The sequence below is a fragment of the Manis javanica genome, chromosome X, assembly GCF_040802235.1.
Source record: "Manis javanica isolate MJ-LG chromosome X, MJ_LKY, whole genome shotgun sequence".
In the NCBI taxonomy this organism is placed as follows: domain Eukaryota; kingdom Metazoa; phylum Chordata; class Mammalia; order Pholidota; family Manidae; genus Manis; species Manis javanica.
This window is the reverse complement of record NC_133174.1, coordinates 110,500,012-110,518,704: the sequence shown is the minus strand read 5'-3', so window position 1 is coordinate 110,518,704 and position 18,693 is coordinate 110,500,012. Positions and strand designations below refer to the sequence as shown.

Genomic DNA, 18,693 nt, shown 5'->3' with positions numbered 1-18,693 from the left:
TGGAAGATTGCTGAGGTTTTCCCTCTGCGTTGTTCTGCACTTGGGCTGAGTGGAGCAGACGAAACTACTAATAATGTCTCTTCTCATGCCGAGATCTCTTCACGATTCGGAGAGGGACGGTATCCACCATAGACTCAAGTAGGGGCTTGGTGACGTTCAAACTCTCGTTCCCGACATTCTCATCTTTTCATTTATTTCACAAGATTTTTTTGAACATGTACTTCAGCCGGACACTATGGGCTTCCTACGTCTTCCTTAGCCAAGGAGTGGGCGAAACAGGCGCGGGGTACCAGCCTCCGATCCCTGCCGCCGAGTTAGAGTCCCCACCCCTCCGGGGCGCCCATCCTGAGCATTATTCTCCCAGCTCCCCACCCAGTTGATGTGACAGGCTCGTAATCCAATCCCGTTCCAGATATTAAAAGGCCGACTGCTAGCATCACCCGAGCCAATGGCGACGGCCGAAGGGCGGAGGGGATGGCAGGATGGGAGGGAGCGCTGGCTTTAGAACGGCTGCTGCAAAGATTCCGAGAGGCAGAAGTTGCCTGAGTGTGTCGGTTGGAGGCTGTCGGGCCAGGTCGGTATTCTGCGACTTTCTGTAAGTGCTCGGCCCGAGGAGGGCGCGAAGGGAGCGGTTCCGTGGGCATGGGCAGAAGTGGGTCCAGGGAAGAGCATCTCCGGGAACCTCCGCGGGATCGTGCTTCGCGCGGGGGTGCAGGGAGCAGACGGCGAGGCTTGAGACCTCTCAGTCGTAGCCCTTGGGCGCCGAAGCGTTCCTTCGCTCAAGGATGTGTGGGAGTGACAGTGTTCCCCAGGACCACCACCCGCCGCAAATGCGTTTTCTGCTCGTAACTATAGAGATGGTGCTTTCCCAATAGTTGCTCTGAACTTGTTGCCAACCTCACGTACGAGTCCTTGACGCCAACCCTTGCCCTTTTCCCCTTCCGTGGGGCAGCCGCGAGGTGGAAACAGCGCGCCTAACTTCCCTCTGTCGTCCTTCTCCAGCTACCCCAGCTACTGCCTCCACCCCCGCCCCCCCACCACGCCCCGCCTCCAGGCTCAGGAAATCTAGGAGCCGGCAGCCGGCGACGCCTCCAGCCGCAGCTCGCTCAACCCGGGTGACTTCGCAGACTCACGCCGGCCCTGGGGCTCTGGGGGGTTGCCTTGGCCCCGGGAAAGGAGCGAGGCTTCGACTGCCTGCCTTCCGCCCGCTTCCCTGGCCATTAAAGAGACCGTAGCGATTGCACCGCGTCTCCCTATGAGTAAGCACTTTTTTTTTCAGTAGCAAAACATCGGGCCATTAGAGCAGAACTTTTCTGTTCTCCTCTTCCCCAATCCTGCGCCGCCTGTCAGCTCCCATCTCAGCTCCCCTGGCTCTGCAGCTCCGAGCGCGCGAGGCTCCCTGGGAGGCTGCGCCGAAGGGGTGGCGGGAGGGGGCATTATCCCTTCCTCCCACGCGGCTGCACTTGGGGGATCTTTGCTTTTCTCCGTCTGCAGCACTGCAGCTGGCTCCGGAGAGGCCGGGGGACCCCGACCACCCCCGCCCCTGGCTGCTTGCCAGCCTTAAAGTTGCCGCCGCCGCTGCACCTCTTGTTTCCTGGCGACTCCGATGGCCCGGCTCCAGGGAAGTAGATGATCCCCGCTTGCGGGGTGGAGTGGGGTAAATGCTATTTGATACTTGGGATGCTTCTCGCTCCTCACCTGATCCGCTCAACATCCCTAGTGGTGCAGGAGGTTGAGTTTAGAACTAACTGGATTGGCGAGCCTCACCATTAAGGTTCAGACAGTCGGGATGCTGGGGGTGCCCGGCTTGGTATGAGCGGTGGAGGGTGGGGGAGAGAGCCTGGCTGACAGCACAGTAGGTAGAAAATGTAGGTGATATTAAAAGCTACGGAAAGGTAAGAACTAATTCCATTTTACTGAATGTCTCAATGTATTGGGACCCTAAACTTAGATCCTGGAGGTGCAATTTACAGTGAATTCCAACGAAGTGGCCTAAGCCCCACACGTGCCAATTGGCATCACGTACCCCAAATCTGATGCCCCTAGGGTAATGGTCACATGACTTCTTTTGACTTTAAAACTGGATGTTTTGAATGTAATGGCTGAAGTCCATTTTCCAAAGCCTTCCCCGGACAAAAAGGGAGGGGAGTGTGAACTAGCCTCTACTCAAGAGACTTCTATTTGGATTTGGATGAGGGAAACAGAAAGGGAATTTGGTGCTCAGATTTTATCGAGAATAAAAACAGGAGCTGTTTTAAAAATAAGGGCTTGAAATACGTTTGTGCTGGCACATACATCTCCCCTGTGGCCCTTCAATCTAGCTATGGCTTTCTAAATTTAAAAATATCTTAGTAATAATTTTCTAGGAAAATTGCCCTTTTATTCATGCCCCATTTCATCCCTAAATGATAGATTTAAAGCCAGCTACTGCATCCTAAAATCCTAAAACAGTGTTTTTTGAAAAAAGGTTTTGTCCATGTACCTGAGTCTGGCCTATATTCTAATGGAACTGTTCTCTATATTAGGCATCTGTTTGAAGGTGGTGGATCATCTCTTGACCAAAATTGACTTATTCGTTGTTTGTGGTTTGGAATTAATGAATCAGAAATCAGGCACAAAAACAGTGGACACTAAATTTGGTAAATCAAGCTGGTTGAGTTTTTGCCTGTCAGTAATTTGGTAGAATAATGAGAGGACCCTGAAACAATTCCCGTAATGACCAGTACTCACCCATGTGGCCCAAGTTAAGGTTGCTGTTGGAAAAACGTGGTAGTTTTGCTATTTAGATTATATATTGCAAGGCATATAAATGGGCAGAGGAATCTCTGAGGTCAGGAGTTTAAAAGCTTTACTTCTTTACAAAAATGGATCCAGTGATACATAGCCTTAAAAACAACTAGGGCAGCTAAATATAAAACTGGGAACATTTAAGAGATTGTAGCTTTGTTACGCTTTAGTCAGAAACCCTTTACTGCAGCAACCTCTCAGTGACTTGAGTACTTCATTTTAGTGCTGTGCATGGGTTTCTGAGCCTAAAAACTAGAACTACTTTAAAACACATAGTTCTGACCCCAAGGCTAGCTTTGTTCACAGATTAGCTGGAAGTGGATTTAAGCGGCACCTTAATTACTGAAGTTAACTACACTGGTAGATAGACCCCCCTAGTGGAAGTGAGGTGATAATAAAATTTTAGATTGAACTTCTGATATTTAACCTCAAAAAAAGGAGAATACAACTATCCCACTAGGCTAAAGTGGTAGGGAGATAAGCTCTTTTAAAAATATTGTTAACTCGTGTCACATCAGGATCATCACTAGGCTGTCGTCCACAGCATTCCATTGTCTTGGGGTGTGCATTTCTTTAAAACCACTGACTTCATTTTTTAGTGGTATGAACCCAGGTTTTTATTAAAATTAGGGGATTGTGAGTCTAATTATTAATTTCAACTGTTGGATCTAGCAGGTTATCAACCTCTTTCTTTACCTTGGATGGGCAGCCAGACAAATTATGCTCTGCCTTGACTTATTACAGGCAATCAACATTGAAGTCCAAGGTCTCTAGTCTGATGCCATCATTTGGATTCCATTGCTAAAAATGTCTAGGCTTATGGCATTTGGGTAGAAGGATTAATTATAACGAGTGAGTAATATTTTGGTTGAGATTAAGTCTCTTCCAGAAATGGTTACACTCACATTAAGTTCTACTGTGACTATTTATACTGGCAGAATGTCAGTATCCAGGGCACTATTAGAAACCAAATGAATTTTGCTCCTAGGCAAACAGCATGACTGTTACTGAAAAAGGGTGGTGTGGTCATAGTGTGTGGGCACTAAAGTGATTCTCTTTGGTGCAACTGACAGGGAAAAGGAAGAAAGTCTACCAGCCATTACTACATACTCTGTTTTCAGCATTATTTCTACTTGCCTTTTCAAGAAATTTACTGACATAATATTCTCAGCACATACGATAAATTCATCTATTTGCTATTGTGTTTGGTGTAGTATAATATAGGTGGAATGTATATGCCAAACATTTTTGCTGTTTAATACAGATTCCAAAAGTAGCTGATATAAAACTGAAAATGAACATTTATCAATACATGACAACTTGGGTATCTGTTTTTAGAACCATTCTGTACTTGATTGTGTGACAGTTTTTCTTTTGGTAAAAAGTAATCCAGAGGGGGGAAAATTTGATCTGTGAAAGTAATAAAACAGTTTAGATGCTAGATCATGTTTTGAATTATTCTAGAGAGTGATATACCATATAATGTATGTTCAGTGTGTTGCTGGAAAGGTTTCAAAAGCTTTATCTCACAATGTTGGGAGGTCTTCTAGACACCAGTGGTCAGAAATAGCTGTTTTTAGGTGTGATACAGCTTTGGTTAAAGTTACGGCTTAGAAATATAAGAAACTGTCTAATCATGAAATGTCAGTCTCAGGAGAAGATATGATGATAATACTTGGGGCAACTTATTGTAGTTACAGATGTGAAGCAGTTTTAAAGAATTCAGTATGTTTAATAACATCTAATTTGCCTTATTCTTAGCCCTTGAAAGACAAAAAATCAGTGAGCATAAACTGTTTTAGGGATGAAAAAACATTGCTGCTAAATGAAAATTAAAATATTAAGGGGAAGTATGTTGGACTTAGCTTCAGAAGAACGAGATTCTAGACATGGTTCTGCCACTGACTCGTGCAACCTTGAGAAAGTCCCTTAAAATTATTATACGTATAACTAACATTGAATACATACATGTGCCAGACAACATGCATTTTCTCATTTATAAAATGAGGGCATTGCTCAAGGGTTTTGGTTTGCTGGGTTGTTTTTTTTTCCAAATAGTTATAGTCTGGCTTATTTCCATTATATTATGCTTAACAGCTGATTTATCAAACTCAATGCACCTGCATTGAACAGCTACATACCTGTTGGCAAATTGGTGATGATCATCAGGGACTTATTCCATGATTAATGTCCTTTAAAATGCGAAGGTACCGTTAATATCATTTCTTAACAAGGATTTTAGGTGTGTTAAACCTACTCATTTAATGTGATGAGAAAGCTTAATTTTTCTTAACAGTCTAGAAATTTGTTTGACCGTAAGAAGGTAGCATTATTTATTGGAATGTAGGTGGAAAAGGTGTTGAGTGTGGAATCCAAGGTTTTTTAGTTCTCTACAGTTTGAACAGATAAGCCATCTTAAGTAAATCATGGAAGTTCTCTGTGTCCATATCTGGATTTTACTTTATTTGTAAGCCATCTGTTTCCAATCTATGCATTTCACAGGCATGCTGAAAGGATAAGTGAGCTGTGTAAGGCTGGCTCTTCAGCAGACAGGTGCTACATAAATTCAAAGTCCTGTAGTAGTGTATCATAGAAACACTAAAGCTTTAATGAGAGTTTACAGAAACGGTAGAATTCTCATCACTTACGTCTTACCACATGTCTGCAAATGTTCTCCAGCCACCCAATTTTATAAGCAAAGGAGAAATAAAGCCAGACAGAATATAATGAAAAATAAAAGAAATGGGTGACAAGAAGAGGATAAAAACCTCTGCGTAATACTGTCTTACATTTTTTTCCCTCAAATATTGTGCCAAGTAGCCTGTGAAAGCGATTAATGTGGTGGGTGGTTGTTTTGTTCTTTTGGGTTTTTTTTTTTTAACCTTCTCAGGTACTGCTGCGCAATTTGGTGTTCACTGGTAATTGGTACAGAATCTGTTGGCTCATCCTACTTCATTCTGGTTTTGTGATTGCCTGAAATAGGAGGTGTTGTGTGGAACTGCTGACGAAAAACCAAGTGTTTCTCCTTACAGTTGCACTCGAAAGGGGTACAACATGCAGGAATGGAAAAGTGCATAATGCGGTAGGAATCTGTTTAAGTGGTATGCTTTCAGTGACTCTTCTGTGAGAAGTTAATGCGGATCTTTGAAAAAGAAACATCTTAGACTAGATGACTTTGGAAGGGTCATTTTCAACCCCCCACCCTCAGAACTGTTAAGTTGGAATTGACTTTCAGTGTTTATTATCATCTTACCAATTATGTGATAGTTCTTTAACTCTGTCAGTCATTCTTTGAGTTGTTAACCTTAAAAATAAAACTGTCCATTATTTCACCAGCAAAAATGGGTTTCTTTGGGAACAGCAGAGAATAGCAGTCCAGGACAAACAAGCTGTGGTAAAACCACACTTATGTCCAGAGAACAAAGGAGAGGAACTGCTCTCTTGTAGAAGAAAGGGGATTGTTCTAACCAGAAAGTCCATTGGAGGAAACTGGGAGTCCGACCTCTCCTGGCTGCTCACCGGTTGGGTAGGGACAGTCTCTCATGGGCTGAGCTGGTTTTTGGGTGAGTGGGCAGGGTGGAGGCAAAAACTCTTCCCTCTTCCTACTGGATGGTAAAGTAGCCAAAATAGTATGAGTTGTAAGAGGTCCTCCATCAACTAGGAGTGGTGGGGGTGAGAGATCCCCCTGCAGGCCTCAGGAGGCCATATTGGTGAGGTTTTCCTTTTTTAATTTTATGTGCATTTTTATTTTGTTGGATAAAATTGCTTTTGATAACATTTGTGAAAATATCATTTGTAAAGTGATAATACTTTATTAAAATGAAATACACAGAAAGCCCTGAGTTGATGGATTTTGAAATAACCTGACATTATATGACAAGTTATGAAGAATGGTTTCTTTTTGTCAATGGAAATTATTTTCTTTTGGAAAGTCTGATCTCTTATTTCTACCATCTGTGGTTTAAAAGACTCAGTAGCAAATTATTTTTTTGTGATCTTGTAACCCATTCCTTGAAAATATAACTGTTTCTCATAAACTGTTTTGCTATCTATAGAATAAAATTTGAGGGCAGTATAGTAGCTTATAATATTAATATTATTGTGTTCTACATTATATGCTCTAATTACACTGTGTTAATTACAAATTGACATTCTGCTATTGACACTAATACACTGTCTTTCATAGGCTAATGTAATTTTTAAATTTTTTTTCAGTATTTCTTAATTTGGATATTCCCATTTTTGCCATTTCTTAACTGTTCTTTTTGACATTCTGGCGCTTGTATTTCACGCCAGGGAGAATGACCATTTTAGACTGCAAACTGTTTTCTCAGAAGTGAAAAAATGGTAAGAAATAGTCCCTAGGGTATATCCTATTGCTGTAATGGTCCGTATGTATGATTTTGTTAATCTTCTGGAAAAGTGTCTTAAGTTGTGCATACTTAAGATGTTTTTAAATCATCTTACTTTGGATTAAAAAAATACAAAGTCATTGTGAAAATGTTAGAGGAAAACAAAAGGGTTTATAAAAAAGAAAGTAAAAATTGCTCGTAATTGTATCACCTGTTCATGTTTTTCATCTATTTCCTGGTTAGAAAGCTAGATATTTTAAAAATTGGGATCATACTGTATATATAGTTTGTATCCCATTCTTTTCACTTATTACATTAGAACATGTTTTCATGTAATCATATACTTTTGAAAATGTTTACAATCACCGTATGATATTCTATATCATTGATATTTCACAATTTATTTCACCAATTCCAGGTTGTTGGAAGTTTATGCTGTTTTCATATCGTATAGATAATGCTTCAGTGAACATCTTTGGGCAGAAACCATTTTGTGGCTGATTATTTCTTTGAGAAATACTTAGAAATTGTAAAGATTTTTCTTTCTAAGGGAAGACTTTGACAGTCTCTGAAATTTAAACATTGGCTTAAACAAAAGGAGCCTTGAAACAGTTGCACTCAAAAAAAAAAAAGAAAAGCTATTTTCCTGTATAATCTATCATATGTGACTCTAAACTGGAGCTGGTTTAGGTGAAGTAAATGTCTTGGGGATATTTGGTTTCCTCTGATCTAGTTAACAGGTGCAAAGCAGGATGAGATAGAATCCTGTAGGGTACTACAATCATAGGAAGTTCTATTTTTTTAAAAAGGAACTCTTAATGTGGGAAGGGAGACAAGTTTATTTTTAAGTAGCCTTTAGATTTCAGTTTGCTATAAAACTCAGTTCAAGTATCAGACCTTAGTTGTGACCGTAAACCTTCAGTATCCTAATGAAACTTTTAATTGTGGAGTTGGTTAAATGACTGTTGATAGGCTTTTAAAAATCTCAGTCTGTTAGTCTCTTAAATTACTTTGACATTACTCAATAAACTCAGAGTTTTAAATTTCATTCAGGTTGCTTAAATAACTAAATGGAGATCCAGTAGTGGTAAAAATTCTGATGCCGCCAACCACTTAATTGGTGCCTCGTTTCAAATTACAAACTGCTAGCAAATACTTTGTATATTTGAATGACTCATTGTATGCTGCATATTGCTCTCTGAACTTATCCTGTGCTGCTTCACAGAGGCTTCCCTGATGTTTTTCCCCTTCCGCCAGTTCACCAGTCTTACCAAGGATAGACCATGTTGGTCTGGGCTCGGCATTTCATGATGACCCAGAAGGGATGTGGAAGGTTTCTCTGACCTGACAACTTGTTCTTAACACCTCCTTTCCACGCCCCCCCCCGACCTTTTCTTTGTAGAGGGATCATGTACATGCTATGTTTCATAGTCAGAATGGATTTTAGCATAAAATACGGGTTCCAGTGCTTTGCAATTTTATCTCTGGGACATTGGGAAAGTTCCTTAACTCCTCTAAACCTCAATTTCACCAACTATAAGAAGAGGATAATTCCACTTCTTTCAGTATCGTCCTTAAAATTAAATGAGAACATTTGAAACTTGCGTATAGTAGGTGCTCAATAATGTTCCCATTTACAGGTCAGTTTATGTCATCTTAGATGATCTTTGTTAATTATCTATAGTTACAACTTCACTTCCTCCAATTCAGACCTTTTTCCTGAAGTATCACCATTCCAGATAAATAAGATAGTTTATTTTTGTGTGTGTTTTACTTAATGGCATTGTGAAAATAACTGCTTTCTATTGCTTTTCATTGTGAAGGAGGAGGACTTTAACAGTGTTCCAGATTGAAGAACCTTCTTGGCTTAGCTAGGAAACCTGTTTACCATTTAATTTATGCTTTTGTGAGGATATGTTATCTAGTAGTCAACAGAATTCGATCTCAAAGGAAAATTAGAAACATAGCTCTTTTAATACATTACAGACACCATTATAAACTCATTGCCACTAACAGATAGAGCTTAGATCAGGTTGAAAGGTAATAGGTAATGTTGATAACCTGGTTTGGGAGGAAGGGAAAAAAAGCTTGACGTTCTTTAGAGGTTCTACAATAGGAGAAATAGTAGAAATGTGAATGTTAGAGAGTTTACCTTTGGAAAAACAGGAGAAAAGAGAAAATAAATTAGTGAAAATTTAAAATGCTGGGCAAGGCAGACCATTATAAATTAAATTACTATCTTTCCAAGACGACATGTAGCCTTTAGAAATGGGTGAATCCAAAACCTATTAATCTTAAATTTATGATGCCGATTATTTCCTCTGATGGAAGTTTCTAGAAACAAAAACCAGGAAATGATGAAGGATATTAACACATTCAACAGATATTTTGAGCAGTTTATGGGTCTCCAGTTTAAAGATACAGCTGAATCATTTTTACAAGGGTTATAATTAAAATTTTATATTTTGTCTTACGATAATTAAACAAATATAACCACATTATCATTAAGTGTAGGTAATCAAAAAGTAGTATTGATAGATTTACGTGTTTAACAAATATAACCCAGCCCATGAACCAGTGTTCCAGCATTAGTTGGTCCTCTGAGAAAAGCAAACTGGAATATATTTATAGATGCAAGCAGAAAGTAGAAAACTTCTCTAACCAGAGAAGATTTGTATAAAGATGAAAGGAAGGTTGATGTATCAAGTATCTTTAAATATGTATTATATAAAAGGAGCCAGTAGGCTATTTGTAAATAGATGTAAAACTCAGGAAAACCCTAAAATGTGCCCAGAGTTCTCAAGTATATGTTGAGGTAGTACAAAGTACAGATGGAGTAATATTTAGCCAGGGATAGTAACATGTACAGTGCCTTAATTAATCTATTTGTGGAATGGTTTCATCCTTCAACTAAAAAAAGTTAATTGAGACTGTTAGGTGCTAAGGCTGCAGAGATGGATAAGATACTCTTGCAGTCTAGTAGAAGAGAAAAACATAAAGGTAATGTTGGATTTCATGAAACCTAAAAATATTCTTACATGAGAAAGTGAACTTAAATATGGTCTTTTTTCTCCACACATAAAATAATTTCTAAATTTAAGGCTTGTGTGAACAAAGACATTCATTTACAACCCAATATAATCAAATCTAAACTAAGAACAAATCAAGTTTAAACATTGTTATTTCTTTGCAATAATTATTGCATCCTAAAAAAAGTGCCCACTGTGAGTTAATTTTACTTAAATAGAACATTGCTCAGTCTATAAATGAAGGTCAGCAGACACCAGTGTCTTGGAATAAAATAGCCCTTTGGCAAGAAAATGAGCCACACCCCATTTAGTTTTTACAAAAATAAAATTCTTTCCAGCTTTACTAAATTGTAGATGTTGTGCACAGCATGTAGTTCTGCAGTAGTTGGTTCTGCAGCTGTGGAAATACCATGTATGCAGGAGCCTAGATAAACATTGGCCATTACCTGCCAATGTGGCTCTCATACTTTCTGTAGTATAGTATACTATTAAATTTTATCTGACTCAAGGACAATAGCAAGTAACTACAGATGTAGCTGACACCTTAACTTCTTGCCTTGAACTTCTCTATTGTCACAGACTTTTAAATGTGCAGGAAAACCCCAGGATTCCAAATCAGATCATTGTTTGATTTTGATGGGAGAGGATCAAATGTCTGGATGTACTATGTCTGCTGTATACGGTCTCTTTAAAGACAGTACTAAATTTCTGCCATGTATCATGGGAAAAACCATGCTTCTAGGGAGAAAGGAAAAAAAGCTCTGGGGGGAGGCTCCATTCTCCTACTTCACAGTGCTCCTGGCTCACTATAGGTGTCTCTATTTACATTTAAAAAGAGTGAAAAATAAATGGCCATAAATGCTTCTTTCTGATAGACTAAATTGTGAAAACCTAATCAGCAAGTTTAGTAACTTATGAATCACATTGAATAAAATGCATAATGATGTGAACCTACAAGAACACTAAGCCAGGCGGAGAAAGACAAGTATCAAATGATTTCAGTCAATTGTGGAGTATAAGAACAAAGAAAAAACTGCAGAAACAAAACAGCAGCAGACTCACAGAACCCAAGAATGGACTAACAGTTTCCAAAGGGAAAGGGACTGGGGAGGATGGGAGGGAAGGGAGGGATAAGGGGGAAATAGGGGTATTAGGATTAGCATACATAATGTAGCAGGTGTGGGGGAATATGGGGAAGACAGTATAACACAGAGAAGACAAGTAGTAATTCTATAGCATCTTACTATGCTGATGGACAGTGACTGTAATGAGGTATGTGGTGGGGACTTGAAAATACAGGGAGTCTAGTAACCATAATATTGCTCATGTAATTGTAATTAATAATAGCAAAATTTTTTAAAAAGGCTAAGCAAATGACTGCTTTGGTTTTCTTTCTCTTTTAGTTGCTTTAAATCAGTGGTCGAGTGAATGTGATAGATGGCACTTTCATTGGGAGAAGTGCTGAACTTTAGAATCAAAAAGAGGAAATTGGGACGTAATACTTTTTCACTTCTTAAAGTGGTTTTATTGAGATATAATTAACATTTTATACCATTCATGTAAAGTCACAGTTCAGTGGATTTTACTGTACTCACAGATATGTACAACCATCACACAATTTTCCAACGTTATTATCATGTCAGAAAGAAACCCCATACTCTTAGGCTGTCACTTTCTTTAGCCCTCCACCTCCCCAGTCCTAAGCAATCACTAATCTACTTCCTGTCTCTAGATTTCCTGATTCTGGATTTCCATATGAATGGAACACATATGTCTTTTGCGACTAGCTTCTTTCACTTAGCATATTGTTTTCAAGGTTCATTCACATTTTATCAATAATTTATTCCTTTTTAGGGCTGAATAATATTCCATTCTATAGATGTATCACAGTTATTTTATCCATTATTTCTACTTTTGGCTATTATAATAGGATATGTTACTAGTAATGTTTAACCATAGGTCAGCTAATGAGCTAGAGGTGGTACTGAGAAGATAACATTTAACTTACCACTACTCTGCTGTTAATATAAAGCCTTGCTTTGATAGATTCTGAGCAATATTGATTTCTGCATCTAAGCATAGCTAATTTTTTCTTGTTTCCTAATGCTTAGCAGCCTATATTATCAGTTTGTTCCCAGTACCACTTATCTGATGTCCATTTCTATAATTTTGTCATTTCAAAAGTCTTACTATTTTTACCTGAATAATGCAAAGTCTATAAGAGTGCATAATTACCTTTTCCAAGCTTATTGTATAATAGATTTATACAAAATTCCTTGTTAATACACATTTAATTAAATACCTACTATAAAGAGCAAAGGTAAGCATATTAAGTAGTACAGAAGGAAATGATAATACCTTGAAAACAATGGTTTGAATCAACCTAAACATTAATAAGCATATCTACTTATTTTTTAAGTTTACTTTTCAATTATGAAATAAATTCATAGAACAAAATTCAGGAGCTATAGAGAGATATAAATAAAAGAAAATGGAGCCTCTTGCCTCTGTCCCTATTTCCCTTCTCAGGAAGTGACCATTAGTACTAGTTTCTTGTGTATCCATCCAGAAATATAATATTGAATACATTTAACACTTGACATTTTTAGAAGAATTTGGTGTTTTAAATTTAGAAAGTATGGCTTAAATTTGAGGGTTTTTATCTTTTCACGTTTTAGGGGTGAATATGAGGATGAGAGATTATCAGTGGATGATAAAAAGAATCACCTTAAGTTTCATATCAGAGTTTTTCTCTCAAGTACCCCTGACCCCAGATTCATCTGCATGGCATTAGGTCAAAATACCTAATGACACCTAGAACCCAACTCTGCCATTATTTTCTGGATCCAACCCACATGAAAATTCCTGGACCAAATCTCCTTACTCTTACAGGCAGTTAGTATCTTGTAGACCCATTAGGAAAGGATAGTCTTCCCTGAGAGAGGAGGGCTGTAGTTCAGTCAAGAAAAGACAATTTCTGGGAGACCCATTTAGAACTTCCTGTAAAATTACTTAATTCATTTAACAGGCCTTTATTAATTAGCCATGTGCCAGGCACTGGTATCCACTAGGATAAATAAAACAACATGCCATCATTTGAACTGAGTCTAATCCAGCCATTGGTTTTTACAGATGAGGTGACAGAGGTCTAACTGATTTTAACTTGCCCCAGCATGAAGTGGTCCAGGACAGTGATGGAGGATGGGGTCTCCTAATATCTATCTAATCCATCACTCTTCTCCCCATAAATTTAAACACCACATCTAGAGTCAAACTTTGTTTAATGGAAATGCCTCAGCCTCCTTGAATCAGCTTATACTAACTGATGTTTTCTTTCAGATGTTAACGGAATGGCAGATGCCTCATTAAAGTTGACATGAACTCTCTGAAACTCACTTCACCTATAATGTAAGCATCTTGGCTTTAACTTGACCAGCTTTTCCACAGGTAATGGAAATTCATTACCAATGGCTTTACAATGGTAAATTATTTTTCTAAGCCATATTTTCAACCCAAAGTTTCTTATGCTAACAAAACCATAGTCCTAATAACTGATTTGAAAGAGTTTCCTATATTGTAATGCATCCAAAAGATTTTGAGAACCCTACTGCCAACATATTGGATATGCATTGTAGGATTTATCACACTTTATCTTCTCAACTGGATTTTATCACTCTCAGAAAGCCAGTATTTCCCCTTTGTATTACTCTTCACCAAGAAAAAAATTTGTTTCGTTTATTTTTTCATTTACACAGATACTCACTGAACATCTTTTATATAAGTCAGGTACCATTCTAGCCACTGGGAATTACACCTGTGACTGAAACAAACAAAAAAATGCCACATTTATAAAGCTTCCATCCTACTAGGAGGAGATAGAAAATAAACAATAATACAATATATTTGACGGTAATGTGTTATGGAGAAAATTAAGCAAGATTAAGAGTATAGGGCGTAGAACAAGGGCAGTGCCATTTCAAATCTTGTGGTCACAGAAGGCTTCAATGAAGGGAAGATATGTGAGGCAAGACATGAAGGAAATCAAGGAGTGAGCCACGTGACCATCTGGGGAGAAGTACAACTTAAACAAGTAAATATTTCTAATAACAGATACCTAAATTGTCATGTATTGATGGGTTTTAGCCCAGAAATCCACCTTTATATCAGCTTTTTCTTTTAGTATTGAACAGAAATATCTTTCACCCAGATCACATATTCTAGTGGAGTCATGAATTGGCCATATATGCTAAGGTTATTATGTCAGTAGTTAATGTCAATAATATTTTGGAAACATTAGTAGGAATAACATTTAAGACAGGTTATGGAATTATTGCAAGTAGATTTTCTTGCCTTTCCCATATCAATTTAATTATACAGTTAACCCTTGAATAACACAGGGCTTGAATTGCATGCATCCACTTTTTGGCAGATTTTGTTTCAGTAAAGATATTGGAAAACTTTTTGGAGATATGCAACAATTTGAAAAGCATCTTTTCACAACTTTACTTTAGTGTAGGAATATAGTATATAGTACACATAACATGCAAACTGTGTTTATCAGGTGTGTTTTTGGCAAGACTTCTGGTCAACAGTAGGCTATTAAGTTTCAGGGAAATCAAAGATTATATGCACGTTTTCCACTGCACAGGGGCTGGTGCCCCTAACCTACCATATTGTTCAAGAGTCAACTGTATTATATTCTGTGTTTAATCCTGAATTCAATTTTTCAGTGAAACTTTTCATTTTGTGATAATCATAGACATGTACTTGTAAGAAATACCATAGAAAGATCCTGTGCATTATGTACTCAGTTCCCTAGAGTGGTAACCCCTTGCAAGTAACCTTGCATAGTACAGTATGAAAGCCAAGATGTTGACATTGATACAGTCAAGATGTGGAACAGTTCCGTCACCACCAGTAACTCATTCCTTACCCTTTTATAACAACACATCTCATTCCTCCTTACTCTGCTATCTCTACCCCTAGGAGTCACTAACCTGTTCTCCATTTCTATAATTTTGTCACTTCAAAAACATTACCTAAAGGAAATCATAGAGTATATAATAACCTTTGGGGATTAGCTTTTTTCACTTGGCATAATTTTCTGGGGATTCATCCAAGTTCTGTATATCAATATTTCCTTTTTATTGCTGAGTAGTATTACATGGTGTAGATGTACTATAGTTTATTTAACTTTTCACCCACTGAAGGACATCTGGGTCATTTCCAGTTTGTCTATTACAAATAAAGCTGCTATAAACATTTGTGTATGTTTATGTTAACGTATGTTTTCATTTCTCTGAGACTAATGCCCAAAGAATGCAATTGCTGGGTCGTATGAGACTTGCATGTTTAGTTCTATAGAAACTGCCAAAATATTTTTCCAGAGTGACTGTACCATTTGATCTTCACCAGCAGTGAATAAGTGGTCCAGTTTTTCCACATCCTTGTCAGCATTTGGTATTGTCATTGTTTTTTATTTTAGCCATTCTGATAGCTGTGTACTGATATCTCATTGTGGTTACATTTTTCATTTCCCAATGGTTAATGATGATGACTATCTTTTTATGTGTTTATTTCCCATTTGTATATCCTCTTCAGTGAAATCTCTGTTCAAGTCTTTTGTCTGTTTTTCAATTGGGTTTTTTTAATGTTGAGTTTCAGAGGTCTTTATGTATTCTAGATAATAATCCTTTGTCAGATGTGTGGTATACAACTATATTTTTCCTAGCTTGTCATTTCAGCCTCTGAACAAGGTCTTTCACAGAACAAAAACATTTACTTTGGCAAGGCCAAATTTATCAGTATTTCCTTTTATGGATTGTCTTTTTGTTCTCATGTCTAAGAGCCCTTCAAGCATTGTTCCTGAAGATTTTTTCAAAAAATTTTTCCAAAGTTTTATCATGCTATGTTTCACATTTAAATCTGTGACCCATTTTGAGTTCACCTTTGTGTAAAAGTTACGAGGTTTTTCAGATGAGGTTCTTTTGTTTTTTTCTTTATGGTTGTCTGCTTGCCCCAGCACCATTCCTCCACCAATGTGCTTTTGTGCCCTTGCCACAAATCAGTTGAGCATATTTGTGTAGGTCTGTCATCTGCCAATACCACACTGTCTTGATTGCTCTAGTTACAAGGTATGACTTAATACCAGGCAGGGTGATTCTACCCACTTTATTTTTCAATATATTTCACCTGTTCTAACACCTGTTTCTTTTCACATGAATTTTTAGAATAAGTGGACCTATGACTACAAAGAACTGTGCGAGGATGTTGATAGGAATTGCATTAATGAGTTAGAAGTTTGAGATTGCTCAAGTAATGTTAAGTTAAAATGGTAATTCCATTAAGGAGGACAATTTTAAGTTCTATAGTGTCATTCTAGGCTTTATTTTCTAATGTGGTGCCTATTTTTATGATTTTTAAATCATTGAATGAATATTAATGGGTCATTTTTCTTCAGATGTAATTTAGATGTCTTTTTTAATTGCCAAAATTGTAAATTTTTTTCCCCAAAGGAATGGCACATTTTTTTTTGAGAGGGCATCTCTCATATTTATTGATCAAATGGTTGTTAACAACAATAAAATTCAGTATAGGGGGGTCAATGCTCAATGTACAATCATTAATCCATCTCAAGCCTAATTCTCGTCAGTCTCCAATCTTCTGAAGCATTAACGAACAAGTTCTTACATGGTGAACGAATTCTTACATAGTGAATAAATTCTTACATGGTGAACAGTACAAGGGCAGTCATCACAGAAACTTTTGGTTTTGATCACGCATTATGAACTATAAACAATCAGGTCAAATATGAATATTCGTTTGATTTTTATACTTGATTTATATGTTGATCCCACATTTCTCCCTTTATTATTATTATTTTTTTTATTTTTAATAAAGTGCTGAAGTGGTAGGTAGATGCAAGATAAAGGTAGAAAACATAGTTTAGTGCTGTAAGAGGGCAAATGTAGATGATCAGGTGTGTGCCTATGGACTAAGTATTAATCCAAGCTAGACAAGGGCAGCAAAACATCCATGGATGCAGAAGATTTCTCTCAAAGCAGGGGGGATGAGGTTCTGAGCCTCACCTCTGTTGATCCCCAGTTTCTCACCTGATGGCCCCCCTGCGACTGTGCCTGTCTCAGGTTGTTCCTCCCTTGAGGAATCTTACCCGTCTCTGGCTAAACAGTCATCTTCCGGGGCCATACAGGGAAATGTAAAGTTGGTAAGTGAGAGAGAAGCCATATTGTTTGAAAAGGTTAGCTTTTTACTTCTTTGCAGATTTATGCCCTGTGGCTTCTATGCCCAGCACTTGTCTCGAGGTATCTTTACCACCTGGAGGAATTATGATACTCGGTAAATTCGATATGAGGCACGAATTCTATTTAAGGGTTGTAATTAGGAAGGAAGAAGAAAAGCTATAGAGGTAGCATATGGAAGAAAACATGGGAGGATTGATTATTTCTTTGACATATCTTCTTGTAGAGTACCTTAAGCATGTATAGGTTTTAAACTACTAACTAATTTGCACACACATATTAACATAATAGGAATACAGTGACATAAACAAAGCAAATCTGTAATTACCATCCATCTCCAGTGAAGCCAAAAAAACCATTTAGGCACCCTAGGCATTTGTGAAAATTTGTCTATGATATGATGGATATTGTCCTACTGTACTTGAACAGTCTGAGAAAAATCAGACAAATTAAAGCAGCCCATTTCTGGGATCTGTTCACATCCCATATGTTCTTTTAACTGTAGATAGTCTATAGTCATAAGATTTTGGAGTGCTACAACTTGCACCCCTCCCAATTCCTGGTTGAGTTCCAACAGTACAGATCTGGTCAAATTCGTTGTCTCACTGTATGCACATGCCAGCCTAGACATCTCCCTCCTCATTCCAATGGCAAGTCCAGGAAATGGTGGGGTGGACGCAGCCACAACCGCAGCATCGCCTGGATCCCTGTGGAGGCTTTTTGATGGTCATCCCCCGGCACGAGTCCTCCAGAGAGTGCTGATGCCGGAAGCTCCTCCTCATATCGTATCTTAGTTCATTTTCTGGGTATTCAAGCTAGGCCTTGATCTTCTGCATAGAAACAAAGAGACCCTTTGCCCACACTTTGACATGCCCTCTATACCACTGTGCAGAACTCATTGGAGGTCAGCACACAGGGACTGCCTTTTTTTTTTTTTATTAAGAGAAAGGAATATTATCAGAAAAGAGTACCTCCATAGCTGATCATCTGACACCCTTTAAGTGATCAACATTAAGGATATTTAAAGCATGTGTTGATCTTTGATTTACCAATAGTTTTATCCTATCAAGGAGTAATCCCCTTTTCTTTCTTTCTTTCTTTCTTTTTTTTTTTTAATCTTTAATCTACACTTACATGAAGAATACTATGTTTACTATGCTCTCCCCTATATCAGGTCCCCCCTAACAACCACATTACGGTTACTGTCCATCAGCTTAGCAAAATGTTGTAGAGTCACTACTTGTCCTCTCAGTGTTGTGTAGCCCA

General features: G+C 38.1%; 1 protein-coding gene across 7 annotated transcripts in view; it reads left to right on the top strand.

Moving 5' to 3' along the window:
• The first annotated feature begins 480 nt into the window (after positions 1-480).
• The window catches only part of PLS3 (plastin 3), a 76,096-nt gene continuing 57,883 nt past the window's right edge, over positions 481-18,693 (top strand). The window contains exon 1 of one of the 7 annotated variants that reach the window (XM_037001883.2): positions 481-595. The gene's annotated coding sequence lies outside the window, so the exon portion shown is untranslated. Of the gene's footprint in view, positions 596-1,081; positions 1,260-13,507; positions 13,577-18,693 lie in introns of those variants that run through there. The other 6 variants (XM_037001887.2, XM_037001890.2, XM_037001889.2 and 3 more) reach the window with 6 other exon arrangements.